Source organism: Schistocerca serialis, chromosome 2, assembly GCF_023864345.2.
Source record: "Schistocerca serialis cubense isolate TAMUIC-IGC-003099 chromosome 2, iqSchSeri2.2, whole genome shotgun sequence".
NCBI lineage: Eukaryota > Metazoa > Arthropoda > Insecta > Orthoptera > Acrididae > Schistocerca > Schistocerca serialis.
Genome location: NC_064639.1, coordinates 755,138,713 through 755,156,017, shown reverse-complemented (window position 1 = coordinate 755,156,017; position 17,305 = coordinate 755,138,713).

Below are 17,305 nucleotides of genomic sequence, written 5' to 3'. Positions count from 1 at the left end.
TTACGAAATATATCCAGCGGTAATGTTGGGTGACTCACCCTGTATATGGGGTGGTCAGAAAATGTGTGAAATGCTTGTAGGGATGTTACAGGGCAGGTTGTACTGAGACATAAAAGTTAAGAAAGACATTCGATACGTTGCGCCGTTTCCGAGTTATTTATCGTAGAATTTAGCCAATCGGGGCGCGCTCACACTCAAGCGGCCTGCCAGGGGCGGTGTTGCCCAACGAGTGCTGCGTCTCGTTAGCTGAAACTTGAATTTACGCGCGCGACGATCTGATTGGCTAACTTCAATGCTAAATAACTCGAAAACGGCGCAACGTATCGAATTTTTTTTCTTAACAGTTATGTCTCAGTACAACTTTCCTTACAACATCACTACAAACGTTTCAGACATTTTCTGACCACCCTGTATATATACAGGGTGGTCCATTGATAGTGACCGGGCCAAATATCTCACGAAATAAGCGTCAAACGAAAAAACTACAAAGAACGAAACTTGTCTAGCTTGAAGGGGGAAACCAGATGGCGCTACGACTGGCCCGCTAGGTGGAGCTGCCATACGTCAAACGGATATCAAATGCGTTTTTTTAAATAGGAACCCCCATTTTTTATTGCATATTCGTGCAGTACGTAAAGAAATATGAATGTTTTAGTTGGATCACTTTTTTCGATTTTTGATAGATGGCGCTGTAATAGTTATCAACATATGGCTCACAATTTTAGACCAACAGTTGGTAACAGGTAGGTTTTTTTAAATTAAAATAAAGAACGTAGGTACGTTTGAACTTTTTATTTCGGTTGTTCCAATGTGATACATGTACCTTTGTGAACTTATCATTTCTGAGAACGCATGCTGTTACTGCGTGATTACCTGTAAATACCACAGTAATGAAATAAATGCTCAAAATGATATCCGTCAACCTCAATGCATTTGGCAATACGTGTAACGACATTCCTCTCAACAGCGAGTAGTTCGCTTCCCTAATGTTCGCCCATGCATTGACATCGCGCTGACGCATGTTGTCAGGCGTTGTCGGTGGATCACGATAGCAAATATCCTTCAGCTTTCCCCACAGATAGAAATCCGGGGACGTCAGATCCGGTGAACGTGCGGGCCATGGTATGGTGCTTCGACGACCAATCCACCTGTCATTAAATATGCTATTCAATACCGCTACAACCGCACGCGAACTACGTGCCGGACACCCATGATGTTGGAAGTACATCGCCATTCTGTCATGCAGTGAAACATCTTGTAGTAACGTCGGTAGAACATTACGTAGGAAATTAGTATACATTGCACCATTTAGACTGCCATCGATAAAATGGAGGCCAATTATCCTTCCTCCCATAATGACGCACCATACATTAACCCACTAAGGTCGCTGATGTTCCACTTGTCGCAGCCATCGTGGATTTTCCGTTGCCCAGTAGTGCATATTATGCCGGTTTACGTTACCGGTGTTGGTGAATGACGCTTCGTCGCTAAATAGAACGCATGAAAAAAATCTTTCATCGTCCCGTAATTTCTCTTGTGCCCAGTGGCAGAACTGTACACGACTTTCAAATTCGTCGCCATGCAATTCCTGGTGCATAGAAATATGGAACGGGTGCAATCGATGTTGATGCAGCATTCTCAACACCGAGGTTTTTGAGATTCCCGATTCCAGCGCGATTTGTCTGCTACTGATGTGCGGATTAGCCATGACAGCAGCTAAAACACCTACTTTGGCATCATCATTTGTTATAGGTCGTGGTTGACGTTTCACATATGACTGAACACTTCCTGTTTCCTTAAATAACGTAACTATCCGGCGAACGGTCCGGACACTTGCATGATGTCGCCCAGGATACCGAGCAGCATACATAGCACAACCTCGTTGGGCATTTTAATCACAATAGCCATACATCAACACGATATCGACCTTTACCGCAGTTGGTAAATGGTCCATTTGAACACAGGTAATGTATCACGAATCAAATACCGTCCGCACTGGCGGAATGTTACTGATAACACGGGCTTATACGATTGTGACTATTACAGCGTCATCTATGACAAAGCGAAAAAAGTGATCCAATTAAAACATTCATATTTCTTGACGTACTATACGAGTATGTAATAAAAAATGGGGGTTCCTATTAAAAAAAAAACGCAGTTTATATCCGTTTGACCTATGGCAGCGCCATCTAGCGGGCCAACTATAGCGCCATCTGGTTTCCCCCTTCAAGCTAGACGAGTTTTATTCTTTGTAGTTTTTTCGTTTGATGCTTGTTTCGTGAGATATTTGGCCCGGTCACTATCAATGGACCACCCTGTATATAAAACAAGAGGGTAAAATAAGAAAGAAAGACGAAGAACAAAGTGTTCGGGTTAGAAAGGGTATAAGACAGGGATATCATATGTAGCCCCTACATTTCAATTTATACATCGAAGAACGGACATAAATTAAATGTTCAAGTGTAGGTTAAAAATTCAGAGTGAAGGAATATCAAAGATATGATTCGCTAAAGACTTTGCTATTCTTAGTGAAATTGAGGAAGAAATGTCGAACCTCTTAAATGGAATAAAGAATCTAATGAGCACACTTCACTAAGAGTGAAACAAAGAATTGAGAAAGTAATGAGGACTAGTAGAAAGAGAATTAGCGATAAACTTAACATCCAAGGAGACGTAGTGAGCGAATTCTGCTATCTTGGAAGCAAAATAGCAAATATAGAAGAAGAAAGGATGACATAAAAAGTTGATAAACATCGGCCTTAATTTGAAGAAGATTTTTCTGTGGATGTACGTCACGGGTACAGCATTGTATGTAATCATAGACTCCAGGGAAACCAGAAAAAAGAGAATTAGAGAGATTGAGATGTGATGCAACGGATGGACGTAAAAATTAGTTTAAGTTGGTAAATGAGAAAATTCTCCGCAGATTGGGAGAGGAGAGGAACATGTGGCTAACACTGACAAGAAGAAGGACAAGATGACAGGACTTGTGTTAAGACGTGAAGAAATAACTTCTATGGTATTAGAGGGAACTGTAGAGTTTAAAAACTGTAGGGGAAGATAAAGACTGGAATGTATCGAATAAATAACTGAGGAAGCTGAGTGCAAGTGCTGCTCTGAGATGAGAATACCGACGACGCAAGAAAAGAAAAAGTTTGAAACTAGTTCTTTTTTCCTACACCTTTCATGTGAATCGCATCAAACAAGAAATGAACTCAGCTACCTTTTTCGTAACTCTTGGGAAATTCCTTATAAGCATTCTTTACGTTTGGATGGAACTCCGGTTGCAGTAAACACACCGAAAGAAAGAGTATTATGAGCTCACGGCTCTTTCCTTTATCCACGAACGAAAAGCAAGCAGTACGTTTACTTGAAAGCTGTGTAGGTGTAAACAGAACTGTTGTGCATTGACGTTCACACCTTGAAACATATTCCTGTACCAGCACAGCCAAAACGGGAAGTTGACTTCTTTGAAAGTTGCTTCCTTGTCAGGCTGTGCAATTTTGCCTCCGCCCCAATAAGCGACGGCAGCAGTGGCGCTGCGTGGTTCGGCCGACTCGTTCGCTACCTGCGCGCAGCCGGCGGCATCAGTCACGGTGCTTAAGCAATGAAAGCGCGGTGGCGAGCGTGCGGCCTCATCAATGAGGCACGCCGTCCGCAGCGGGCATTGATTGTGTCCCGGGCGGCGGTACTTAGGCTGAATAATTCATCCGCGCGCCGGAACCGCCACCGGCCACCGACTCCGCCCCCGCCGCCGCCGCCGACGCGCGTGCATTATTCAGCCGTGAAGAATGCTCCGTGGCTGGCCCTCCCATTCTGTGATGTCTTGTCTGGCCGCCTGTCCGCCACCCGAAAAGAAAGCGACCCACCACCCCACGGTCTTCCTCTTACACCACCACCTCCTCCACCTCCTCCTCCACCTCCTCGAGTGTTAAAATATTCTTGAGCGTCGAATTCCCAGCGCCTGCCGCAATTCTGCCCTCCGCTGTCTGAAAGCATTGTTCCGCGGCAAAGGTGGGAGGGAGTGCGGCTTGTAGCATCTCTGCTTTTAAGTCTGCACCGCTCGCTCTGCCACCCGCATTGCAGCACGGTTGAAAACTGACAAGCAATATTCAGTGAACGTACTATGACACTACTACACGTCAGCAAAGTATTTCTCACCGTCAACTATGACAGATTGGCTCGAAAAACGCGACAGATTATAAAATGGTTCAAATGGCTCTGAGCACTATGGGACTTAACTACTGTGGTCATCAGTCCCCTAGAACTTAGAACTACGTAAACCTAACTAACCTAAGGACACCACACACATCCATGCCCGTGGCAGGATTCGAACCTGCGACCGTAGCGACAGATTATACTTTCACACAGTACACTGAAGTGATCTTTACCCGAAAAACAGTCACCGATGTCCTAGATGCAGCGTCACAGGGGTCAGCCCAGGGGCTCTATTGTTCTCCTTGCATGTCAATGACATTTCGTCTGTTCTGTCCTCTAAATACCATCTGAATACCGACGACTTACAGCTTATCTAAGTGCTATCCCTCATGATTTCAGTACGCCTCTTATTATTCTAGAAGAATGATGATCTTTTTGCAGTGGCACTAAGCTGGGCGCCAAAGTGCAAATGCGGAAAAGTCCCATTTAATTTTCGTATCGCATTAAAAATTAATTATGAAACTTCGCAAGTGGCTGCTCTCACTATGAATCTTTGCACTTAATATTACTATACTATGTTTTGAGAGATGTTGCAAAAGCTTTTAATAGTCAGCACCACCATTAGACTGTTGTTTATTTACAGTGTTACATTTACACTTACACAATCATGATTTCGGCTTCAAAGTTCCAAAATCAAGTGTTTTCTGTAAGCAGGTTAGACAATAATAGTGAAATACATTACAAGTGACATAACCATATAAGAATCCGTATTTGTAATGCTTACTTACAAGTGTTATAAATTGCCGAAGATGACATACTGTTGTATTAAAATACACTATTAGACACAATGACTAAGTGTCGATATTTCTAGCAGAAACTACTGCTTTGTTTCATTACTGAGTACACCACCTTGACTGAATGACAGTTGGCTAAGCGTCAAAATGTCATGGTCAAAGAAATTCCTGTTACAAGCAGATGACCTTTTTTTTATTTTTTTAGTCTTTGGACTCAGTGTCCGGTAGGATAGGAAACGTTAGAGGCAATTTCAAATGGCTCTGAGCACTATGGGACTTAAACTTCTGAGGTCATCAGTCCCCCAGAACTTAGAATTACTTAAACCTAACTAACCTAAGGACAGCACACACATCCATGCCAGAGGCAGGATTCGAACCTACGTCCATAGCGTAGAGGCAATTTATTTTCTTTGGTAGCTGTAGTTGCTACATCTTTGGAGTACCTGTTTATCTTAGTATACAATAAAATTGCCTGCTCATAAACATAAATAGTAACAAACCTCTCGATAATATTCGCTGCATCCATAAATATAGCAGGCCAGCTAGTCATTGAGATCATTTTAGTAGGTAAATATACAGCCTTGAACACGAAATTAACACACGGCCAACTCTAAGTTGTGTAATTTTGCCTCAATTCATAATTAAAGCAATACAGACCAATTACTTATTGTACTCACTCATTAATTAACCATTGAGGTCTGAAGCGATATTTATGATATGCATATCATCAGACATGCAAATCTTGTTATATGTGGTGGAACATTATATAGGAACAAGTGCAAATAATCCAGGTATGTGCAACATGTCTTGTACATAAAAACATTTAAGGAAATAAAAGAACCAAAAGATTTCATGTTATAGTACCAAGATTGCAGCCTTATGTATCAATACCACGGTGCCCTCGCGTTTGTAATTGTATCTCATCAACCATTAACAAATACTATGATATCCCTACTATTTATATTATGTTAAATTTAAATGTGCTGTTTAACATGAAATCTTTTAATTCTTTTATTTCCTTAAATAAGTAACTGCACTGTATTGTATTAATTCTGAATTGAGGCAAAATTACACAACCTAGAGTTGGCCATTTGTTACTTTCACGTACAAAGCTGTATATTTACATACTAAAATGTACTTTAAACAACGTCAATCACTAGCTTGACTGGTGTATTTATGGATGCAGTGAATGTTATCGAGAGGTTTGTTACTGTTTATGTTTTCGAGCAGTCAACTTCATTGTATAGGATAAAGAGGTACTGCAATGATGTAACAACTGCAACTACCAAAGAAAATAAATTGCTCCTAAACTTTCCTAACCTACCGGACACTGAGTCCGAAGACTAAAGAAATAAAAAGAAAGGTTACCTGCTTGTAACAGGAATGTCTTTGACGATGACAATTTGACGCTTAGCCAACTGTCATTCAGTCAAGGTGGTGTACTCAGTAATGAAACAAAGCAGTAGGCTCTTAGCCAGTGTATCTAATAGTGTATTTTAATACGACAGTATGCCATCTTAGGCAATTTGTAACACATGTTAGTAAGCATTACAAATATGGATTTTTATATGGTTGTATCACTTGTTATGTATTTTACTGTTATTGTCTATCCTGCTTTCAGAAAACACTTGATAATGGCACTTTGAAGCCGAAATCATGCTTGTGTAAGTGTAAATGTAACACTGTAAATAAAAAAATGGTTCAAATGGTTCTGAGCACTATGGGACTTAACATCTGAGGTCATCAGTCCCCTAGAACTTAAACCTAACTAACCTAAGGACATCACACACATCAATGCCCGAGGCAGGATTCGAACCTGCGACCGTAGCGATCGCGCGGTTCCAGACAGAAGCGCCTAGAACCGCTCGGCCACACCGGCCGGCACTGTAAATAAACAACAGTCTAATGGCGGTAATGACTTCAAAGAAATATATCGTGACTGTGGCCTCGCTTTATGAAAAAAAAAAATAATAATAAAAATAATTACATAATCGATGAGTTTGGAGTGTATTTTTTAAATGTTGTCATCTCGCTTTCAGCTGTTGTAATTTTACTTTATGATTGAAATTTTGGAATTAAACCATTTTCAAGCACTTGCAAAACATAATACAACGTAAAAAAGACAGTTGACAGTGGGATTATCAGTAGGTACAACGGATTTTTGGTTTGTTGTCATTTATATGTCGTAAATACAAGATTTTGTCATATAGGTTTTCTTTAGGCAGAGACAGCACCGTAATACGCACATCAAAGAACAACTAGTTGGTGATACTAGTCAATATTACATTCAATGTACTGAGATTGTGAGTGGAATGTATCTGTCACACATCTGAACGTGTGCTCTCATAATACATTAGATTTTATCTCTAAAAGAATCGGGGAAATTTGGAGGGGAATGCAAAAATATCTGTGTGGGGCAAACAGACAGAAGTTTCTTCACCAGATTCTGAGAGCACACAAACATAAGCGAAAACTGTAAATCATCATTTAGTGCACATCTACGAAACTACAATCTCAGCACCAGCAGCATCGAGCAATCTTTAAAAGTGCTACATAGGGAAAGACACGTTAATGAACGCTCTAAAAGAAATTTAAAATTTATAACGCCTTCAAAGAACAAGTACAGTTCATACTTAATGAACAAACAGACCTCAGAAATAAAAGTGTTATCCATTGTTTTAAACATAATGCACTCAAACTCCCAGTACATAACATGTAATAGTTTCTAGTAGGCCTGTTACCGTCAAGTTGTTCGTTGATGTGCGTATCACCGTGTTTCTCTCTCAAACATATACCTACACGGAAGGGCCAAAGACACTGGTACATCTGAATAATGTCATGGAGGACCCCCGCGAGCACGCAGAAGTGCCGCAACGCGGCATGGCCTCGACTAATGTCTGAAGTAGTGCTGGATTGATTCCATGAATCCTGCAGGGCTGTCCAGAAATCCGTTCTTCTGAACAGCACGTTGAAGAATGTTCATGTCTGGGGTGTTTGGTAGCCATTGTTAAAACTCAGAAGAGTGTTCCTGGAGCACGTTGCAAGGCATCAAACATATGCTCAATGATGTTCATGTCTGTGGAGTATGGTGGCTAGCGGAAGTGTTTAAGCTCAGAAGAGTGTTCTTGGAGTCACTCTGTAGCAATTCTGGACGAGTGGGGTGTCGCATTGTCCTGCTGGAATTGCCCAAGTTCGTCGGAATGCGTAATAGACATGAATGAATTCAGTTGATCAGACAGGATGCTTACGTACGTGTCACCTGTCAGAGTATAATTAGAGAGTGCCTCCAACTGCGTTCCCCAACAACATTTACAGAGTTTCCACCAGCTTGAACAGTCCCCTGCTGACATGCAGGGTCCATGGATTCATGAGATTGTCTCAATACCGGTACACGTCCATCGGTTCTATACAATCTGAAACGAGACTCGTCCGCAGGCAACATGTTTCCATGTCATCAACAGTCCAGTGTCAGTGTTGAGGGCCCAGGAGAGGCGTAAAGCTTTGTGTGGTGGCGTCATCAAGGGTACACGAGAGGGCCTTCGTCTCCGAAAGCCCATATTGATGATGTATCGTTGAATGAGAGTATTCCAGTTAACATTGTCAACAGCTTTCTCTAAGTCTACAAATGCTAGAAACGTAGGTTTGCCTTTTCTTAATCTTTCTTCTAAGATAAGTCGTAAGGTTAGTATTGCCTCACGTGTTCCAACATTTCTACGGAATCCAAACTGATCTTCCCCGAGGTCCGCTTCTACCAGTTTTTCCATTCGTCTGTAAAGAATTCGCGTTAGTATTTTGCAGCTGTGACTTATTAAACTGATAGTTCGGTAATTTTCACATCTGTTAACACCTGCTTTCTTTGGGATTGGAATTATTATATTCTTCTTGAAGTCTGAGGGTATTTCGCCTGTCTCATACATCTTGCTCACCAGATGGTAGAGTTTTGTCATGACTGGCTCTCCCAAGGCCATCAGTAGTTCTAATCAACAAAAGCAAAACAAGGATAATGGAATGTAGTCAAATTAAATCGGGTGATGCTGAGGGAATTAGATTAGGAAATGAGACACTTAAAGTAGTAAAGGAGAATAGATATAAAATGTAGACTGGCAATGGCAAGGAAAGCATTTCTGAAGAAGAGAAATTTGTTAACATCGAGTATAGATTTGTCAGGAAGTCGTTTCTGAAAGTATTTGTATGGAGTGTAGCCATGTATGGGAGTGAAACATGGACGATAAGTAGTTTGGACAAGAAGAGAATAGAAGCTTTCGAAATGTGGTGCTACAGAAGAATGCTGATGATAAGGTGGGTAGATGACGTAACTAATGAGGAGGTATTGAATAGGATTGGGGAGAAGAGAAGTTTGTGGCACAACTTGACTAGAAGAAGGGATCGGTTGGTAGGACATGTTTTGAGGCATCAAGGGATCACAAATTTAGCATTGGAGGGCAGCGTGGTGGGTAAAAATCGTAGAGAGAGACCAAGCGATGAATACACTAAGCAGATTCAGAAGGATGTAGCTTGCAGTAGGTACTGGGAGATGAAGAAGCTTGCACAGGATAGAGTAGCATGGAGAGCTGCATCAAACCAGTCTCAGGACTGAAGACCACAACAACAACAACATCGTTGAATGGTTCCCACGCTGACAATTGTTGATGGCCCAGCGTTGAAATCTGCAGCAGTTTGCGGAAGGGTTGCACTTAAGTCCAGTTGAATAATTCTCTTCAGTCGTCGTTGGTCCCCTTTTTGCAGGACCTTTTTCCAGCCGCAACGATGTCGGAGATTTGGTATTTTACTGGATTCCTGATAATCGCGGTACACTCGTGAAATGGTCGTAAGGGAAAATCCCCACTTCATCGCTACCTCGGTGATGCTGTGGCCTATCGCTCGTTCGCCGACTATAACACCACGTTCATACTCACTTAAGTCTTGATAACCTGCCATTCTAGCAGCAGTAATGTATCTAACAACTGCGACAGAAAAAGAAAAATGTTCAAATGTGTGTGAAATCTTATGGGACTTAACTGCTAAGGTCATCAGTCCCTAAGCTTACACACTATTTAACCTAAATTATCCTAAGGACAAACACACACACCCATGCCTGAAGGAGGACTCGAACCTCCACCGGAAGCAGCCGCACAGTCCATGACTGCAGCGCCCTAGACCGCTCGGCTAATCCTGACTGCGACAGACACATGTTGCTTATATAAGCGTTGTCGGCCGCAGCGTCATATTCTGCTTGTTTACATATCTCTTAATCTGAATATGCGTGCCTATACCAGTTTGTTTGGCGCTTCAGTGTATATCACAAAACGTTGTAAGTACGGTATGTGAATCTCAAAAAACTAAAAACGAGATTACCTACTGTTAACCATAATGTAGACTGTTCGTATTACGCTGTATTATGTTTGGTAGATGCTTGAGAATGGCTTAAAGACGAAATTTCAATCGTAAAATAAAATTCTAACCGTTGAAAGCAAGCTGACAACATTAAAAAAATAGAAGCTTTGGATCCACATTTTAAAAACGTAATTTAGAGTCTATGACGCCCCTCGTCTTGAGAGCTTAATTATTGTTGCAGTCAGCGGTCAGAAGGTTCTAATCGAGGGAGAGTGGAACTGAGATGCGAACACGACAAGGACAGTGGAAAATGAGTGATTTTTCTCAAATCTGGCGTGATGTTTGCTATTTGTGGTGCGAAACTGAATGTTAATGAGTAGTGAGCAATACATAACTCGAGTTGAAATTTAAACCTGGGCCGCGCGGGGTTGTCGTGCGGCTGCGGCTCCTTGCCACGGTTCGCGCGGCTCCCCCCGTCGGCGGTTCGAGTCCTCCCTCGGGCATGCGTGTGTGTGTTTGTTGTCCTTAGCGTAAGTTAGTTTAAGTTAGGTTAAGTAGCATGTAAGCCCAGGGACCGCTGACCTCAGTAGTTTGGTCCCATAGGAACTTACCACAAAGTTCCTTCTTTCTTGGCTCTACAGCTCATGATGAGCCTTGGCCTCTTCTACAATTTCCTTCCATCTCTCTCGGTCCTTTGCCAATACTCTCCAGTTTCTATAACCCATCTTCGTAAGATCTTCGATTACTCCATCTTACCATCTGGCTCTTGGTCGACCACGTCCTCTCTGTCCTCCTGGCTTTCCTTGTAATATTGTTTTTGGTACTTCTGTATCATTCATGCGAGCCACATGTCGCGCCCACCTCAGTCTGGATGATTTCACTGTCCTTCTGATGGGTTGGTCTTTGTATATGGTATACAACTCATGGTTGTATCTCCTCCTCCATCTTCCTCTTTCACAGATTGGGCCGATAATTCGTCTAAGTACCTTTCTTTCAAATGCATCCAGTGTTTCAATATCTTTAGTTGTTAATGTCCAGGCTTCAGAGGCATATGTAAGCACTGGTCGTATAAGTGATTTATACATAGTTAATTTCGTGGTACGAGTCAGGAGCCTTGAGGATAGTAGTCTTGTTAGGGCAAAATAGGCTCTGTTTGCCAGTATTAATCTCTGCTTAATTTCAAAGGAGGTATCATTTAGATGTGTAACTGTCGATCCCAGATACTTGAAATGTTCAACTCTCTCAAATGTATAATTGCCCATTGTTACTGTATTTGGCGTATTTTCTCTATATGCTTTTCCAGCTGCCATATGTTTTGTTTTTTGTTCATTAATAATTAACCCCATGTTCCTACTGACCTGTTCAAGAGCTGTAAATGTCTCTTCCATTGCTTTTTGGGTTCTTGCTATTATATCTATGTCATCTGTGCAGGCCAGTATCTGCACCGATTTATAGAAGATCGTTCCTCTGTTCAGAAGGTTTGCGTTTCTCATCACCTTCTCCAGGGCGGCATTAAAGACAAGGCATGCCAATGCATCCCCTTGTCGCACTCCATTTTAAATACTCAATGTGTTGGACATAATTCCTCCCATTCTTACACTACCTTGTGTTTCGCTCATTGTCATTCTCACCAGCCTTACCAACTTTCTAGAGATTCCCAGTTCATCTAGAGCTTGATATAACTGCTCTCTATTTATGCTGTCCTAAGCTGCTTTGAAATCTATAAAGAGGTGATGCGTGCCAACTCCAAATTCGTTTGTTTTTTCCAGAATTTGTCTTAAGGTGAATATTTGATCTATGGTTGACTTCCCAGGAAGGAATCTGCATTGGTACGGCCCCGTCTCCCTCTGTATGATTGGAAGTATTCTGTTGAATAGTATATTAGAGAGTATTTTATATCCCAAATTAGGTAGTGTGGTCCCTCTGTAATTGCCACACTCCATCTTACCTCCTTTCTTATATATGGGACATATGATAACCTCTTTCCATTGTTGGGGCATTTTCTCCTCTTCCAATATTCTGGTGACCATTTTCAGAAGGCTTTGTTCCAGCTCTCTGCCTCCTTGCTTAAACAGTTCTGCTGGAATACCATCTGTCCCTGCCGCCTTGTTGTTTTTCAATTTCTTCATGGCAGTTTTCACTTCTTCTATATTTGGTGGGGTAGTGTTGTTGTCTGGGTCCTCTTCCCCATTGGTGTCTGTTGGGTTCTCTGGTATAGTTATTCTTGGGTTGAGGAGACTATCAAAATACCTGCGGCATCTTTCGCATATTCCCTTCACTTATTATATTCCCTGTCTCATCTTTTATTAAGCTTGTTTTGCTACCAAAAGGCTTCCGTGCCGCATTCACCTCTCTATAGAATTTTCTTATTTCATTTTTGCTTCTCATGAGTTCCATTTCTTTGACACTTGCTTTCATCCATTCTCTCTTTTTTCTTTGGTGAGTCCTCTTCTCAATCCTCCGTTTTTCTTTGTATTCTTCTACTAGCCTCCTCGTACAGTGTGATCGCAGTGTCCTTCTATATGCTTTGTTTTTTTCTTCAGCTACTATTTCGCATTCAGTATCAAACCATGATGGTCTTACTTGTATTGTCCCAATTCCAAGTATCTCTCTTGCCGATGTCTCCACCGTCGTATTTATCGCTTCCCACTGATCTTCAATATTGTTATATTCTCCAGCGTTTTCCAGAATCCGAGTTATCTTCTCCTGATACTGTTCTCTTACTTCCACTGACTCTAAAGCTGTTATATTATATTTCTGTGCCCTGGGTCGGTCTCCCTTCGCTGCGTTAGATATCCTTGCCCTCACCCGTGCCCATACCAGAAAATGATCTGTATCTATGTTTGGGCCTCTGAGACTCCTCACGTCCAATAGGTCCGATTTGTGTCTCAGATTTATCAACACATGGTCGGTCTGGTTTACTGTGTTTCCATCCGGTGAGTTCCATGTTCCTTTATGAATTTCTTTAACCACAAAGTTCTAAAAACTTTAAATCTGTGTTTTATTATTCAATGTCATGACGAGTGCAGAGTGAATACCGAGCAAAGGAATAATATTTGAAGGGAAGTAGGCTAGATGCAATATTAGCGGCTAGGTTACAATAAGTTCAGAATTCCGTGGACAGATCCTTCCTATCTTTCTCCACGTTATTCCAATAATGTAGCAGAGAACGGTGAATGACTGAGGTGGAACTTTGTATGAGCACCTCAACTGAGCAGGAAAGACTGCCCTCTCACAAGCTTGCCTCTATACCTTCCAGAAGTTTCGGAACATTTTTTCCACAGAATGTGAAACGTAAACTTGAGGGATTACTCTTTCTACCGAACCCTCACTATTGCGATATATCCCAAAACGAGCAAGTAGTGAGAACTCTGGACGATTTGAATGCTTATGTGCATGACTTTTGTAATACCCATCAATTTGCCTGTCAGTGCGTGACACGCCCAGATATGAAGATGGCGGGCGGATAAATTATGTAGATACCACACGTGGTGGCTATTTCATCAGCTCCTCAATATTCATGCACTCCAATATCTCGCACCAGAAATTACGAACTCTCATCTCATCCTAATCCCAACACAGGGTCTCACTTTCCTAGTACCCTAGCCGCGCGGTGTAGCCGCGCGGCCTAGGGCTCGTTGCACGGTTCGCGTGGCTTTCCCCGTCAGAAGTTCGAGTCCACCCTCGGGCATGGGTGTGTGTGTTGTCCTTAGCGGAAGTTAGTTGAAGTTAGATTAAGTAGTGTGTAAGCCTAGGGACCGCTGACCTCAGCAGTTTGGTGCCCGTAGGAACTTACCACAAATTTCCAAATTTTTCCAGTACCCTAGCTGTGCTCATCCAAAAGAAGAAAACATTCGCAAACTTCTCCTCTGCTGTTGTTGTTCGCCTCTGGAACAAGTTACCTGGCATTTTGCGCATTACTCAATGCTCTGCTGCTTCAAACAAGACGCCGAAGCATTCTGCGAACCTTATAATGTTTCACCAAAAATCAACGTTGGTGGCCAGTTTCCTTCAGCCAAACAGTCACGCTTCCCTCTCTTTCTATTTTTCAACCACGCCTCTTTCCCTTCCTCAATTTCCATTACTTGTATCCTACGAACACGATCTTCTTTCTCTGCCTCTTTTGCCTATTGTCCGCTAACATTTAAAATTTAAATCTACCTACCTGTAGTTTGTCTTTAGTGCTATTCTTCTTATGAACGAATATAATCTGTGTTTGTGCTTTGCATTATTTGTGTCATTGTAATTTCTAAAGGCTGGATTCTGTTTGACATGTAAGTTACAAAGTTTCTCGTAATCAATGTAATATAGTAAAATTAGCAGAATGATTAGATGTTAGAAAAGGCCTGATGTCCCTTATTTTGCCAGGTTAAATAAATAAACAAACTGTCAACAGCTAAGCACAACATTGAAGGTGCGATTATGCACACACTAACACAAGCGGTTTGTAACAATTTCTGTGAAAAGAAATAAAAGGGGCCTACTATCAATACTTAAATTTACATAAATTACATGTAATGGAGACACATGGGAGAAGCTCAACGTAGCGTCGCACACATTAAACTAATTTGTCAGCTACGGTCGACTGTGACTTTAACTTGGATGTTAGCTACAGTCAGATGAGACATGTAATGCTCGCTACAGTCAGATGAACCAATCACAGAACCTATGATGCCTCTTTTAAATTCCACTTCTTGTCTCTCTAGCTATTACTTTTCAGTAATTCTACCTTACAGTCCCTCACCTTCTACAACATTTCAGCCACAAAGGACCATGAAATCTTCATACCACTTTCTTCTGCCAAACGAGATAATGAAGCAAGTATCTTTCTTAATGGAACAACACACTTTTTATCGGGATTCGAAAGCTGTTGAAAAGACTAGTTCAGCTACATACATCTCCATCTATAAGACTATTCTGGGGTTCACGCGTAAGTGCGTGGCAAAGTGTTTACCGGGCCACTTTTACAGTATTTCTCTACCGTTCCACTCTCTAACAGTGTGCGGGAAAAAGAAATACATAAATCTCATGTACGAGCAGTGATATCTCTTATTTTATCACGACGGTCATTTCTCCCTTTCTCGATGGACGTCAACAAAATATTTTCACATTCAAAGGAGAAAGCTGGAAATTTTGTGAAAAGATCTTACCTCTTCGAAAACCGTCTTTGTTCTAATGATTGCCACCCCCTTTAGCGTATCATATTTGTAGTACTCTCTTCCCTACTCCGTGATAGCACAAACAATCTGTCCTTCTTTGAACTTTTTCGATGTCTTCCGTCAATCAAGTCTGGTAAAGATCACATACCACAGAGAAATACTCTATCAGAGGACAGACAAGCGTAGTGTAAGCCGTCTTTTCAGTGAATTTGTTGCATCTACTAAATGATACACAGTCTTTGGTTCTACTTTCCCACCATATTCGAACAGAAGCTGCCCGTAATTGTTATCTCTAGAAATTTAGTTGAATTCACAGTCTTTAGATTCGTCTGATTTATCGTGTCAGCGAAATATAAGGTATTCATTTAAAACTAATGTCAATTTCCACTTTTCGCACAGTACAGATATCTTGTGTAAATCATTTTGCAAATATTTCGATCTACTGATGTCCTCAATGGACGATAAACGACAGCATCATCTGCAAACAATACGAGAGAGAATCTCAGACTATCTCCTAAATCATTTATATAGATCAGGAACAGCAAATGCACTATAAAACTTCCTTGAGGAACATCAGTTATTACTTCGGTTTTACTCGATGAGTTTCCGTCCATTACTATGAATTGTATCGTTCCTGATAAGAAATCGCGAAACCAGTCACACAACTGAGAAGATACTCTCTCTGTAGGCTATTAACTTGATTACAAATCGGTTGTGGAAACGGTGTCAAAAGCCTTCCGAAAATTTAGAGATATGTAATCAGTTTGGGATCCCCTGTCGATAGCAATCATTACTTCATGAGAAAACAGAGCTAGTTGTGTTGCGGAAACATTTTGTAAATCCGTCCCGACTGTCTGTCGATAGGTCGTTTTCTTTAAGGTGATTGATAATGTTCCAAAGTGGCACTGCAAATGAGCGTCGGTAATATGGGTCTGCAATTCATCAGATACTTCTTATTTAATTTCTTAAGAATTGATGTGATCTTTCAAATTTGTAGTGTTAGGTAGGCATCTTTTGTCGAGCAAATGGTTGTATATAATTACTAGGTATGGAGCTGTTTTATAACTTTACTCGGAAAAGCATAAAGGCATCTCCATTATATACAGTCTGGACAGGAAGACTTGCTTTTATTAAGTAATTTGAGTTGCTTCGCTACGCAGAGCATATTTGTTTGGTCTTCTTTGGTGAAGAAATATATGAAAATCGTATTCAGTAACAACGCTTTTAGTGGAACTGTCATTAATAACATCACCATCGCTATCGCACGCTGGTGGCATTGATTGCGTATTGCCACTGGGTATTTTACAAACGATCAGAATCTCTTTGGATTCTATGCCAGGCTTCGAGACAGACTTTCGTTGTAGAAAATATTAAAAGCGTCTCGCGTTGAAATCCACACTAAATTTCGAGCTCCTGTAAAACTTCGCCAATCTTCGGGATTTTGGGTTCTTTTAAATTTGATATGCTTTTTCCGTTGGTTCTGCAACAGTGTTATGACCAGTTTTATGTACCATGAGGGATCAGTATCATTATTTATTAATTTATATCTTGTAAATCTCTCAGATACCATCGATACTATTTCTTTGAATGTAAGCCACATCTGTTCTACGCTTACAAAGTCAGTTTGGAAGGAGTCAAGGGAATTTTTATCCGGTTTTTTGAATAGAAATATCTTTCTCTTATTTGTGCCCTATTTGGATGTTAATGTGTCCTGTTTCGCAACAACGACTTGTGATCACTAATCTCTGTATCCGTCATGATGCTCTGTTTGTTCGGGATAATACACTGAAGCGACAAAGAAACTGGTATAGGCATCAGTATTCAAATATAGAGATACGTAAACAGGCAGAATACGAGGTT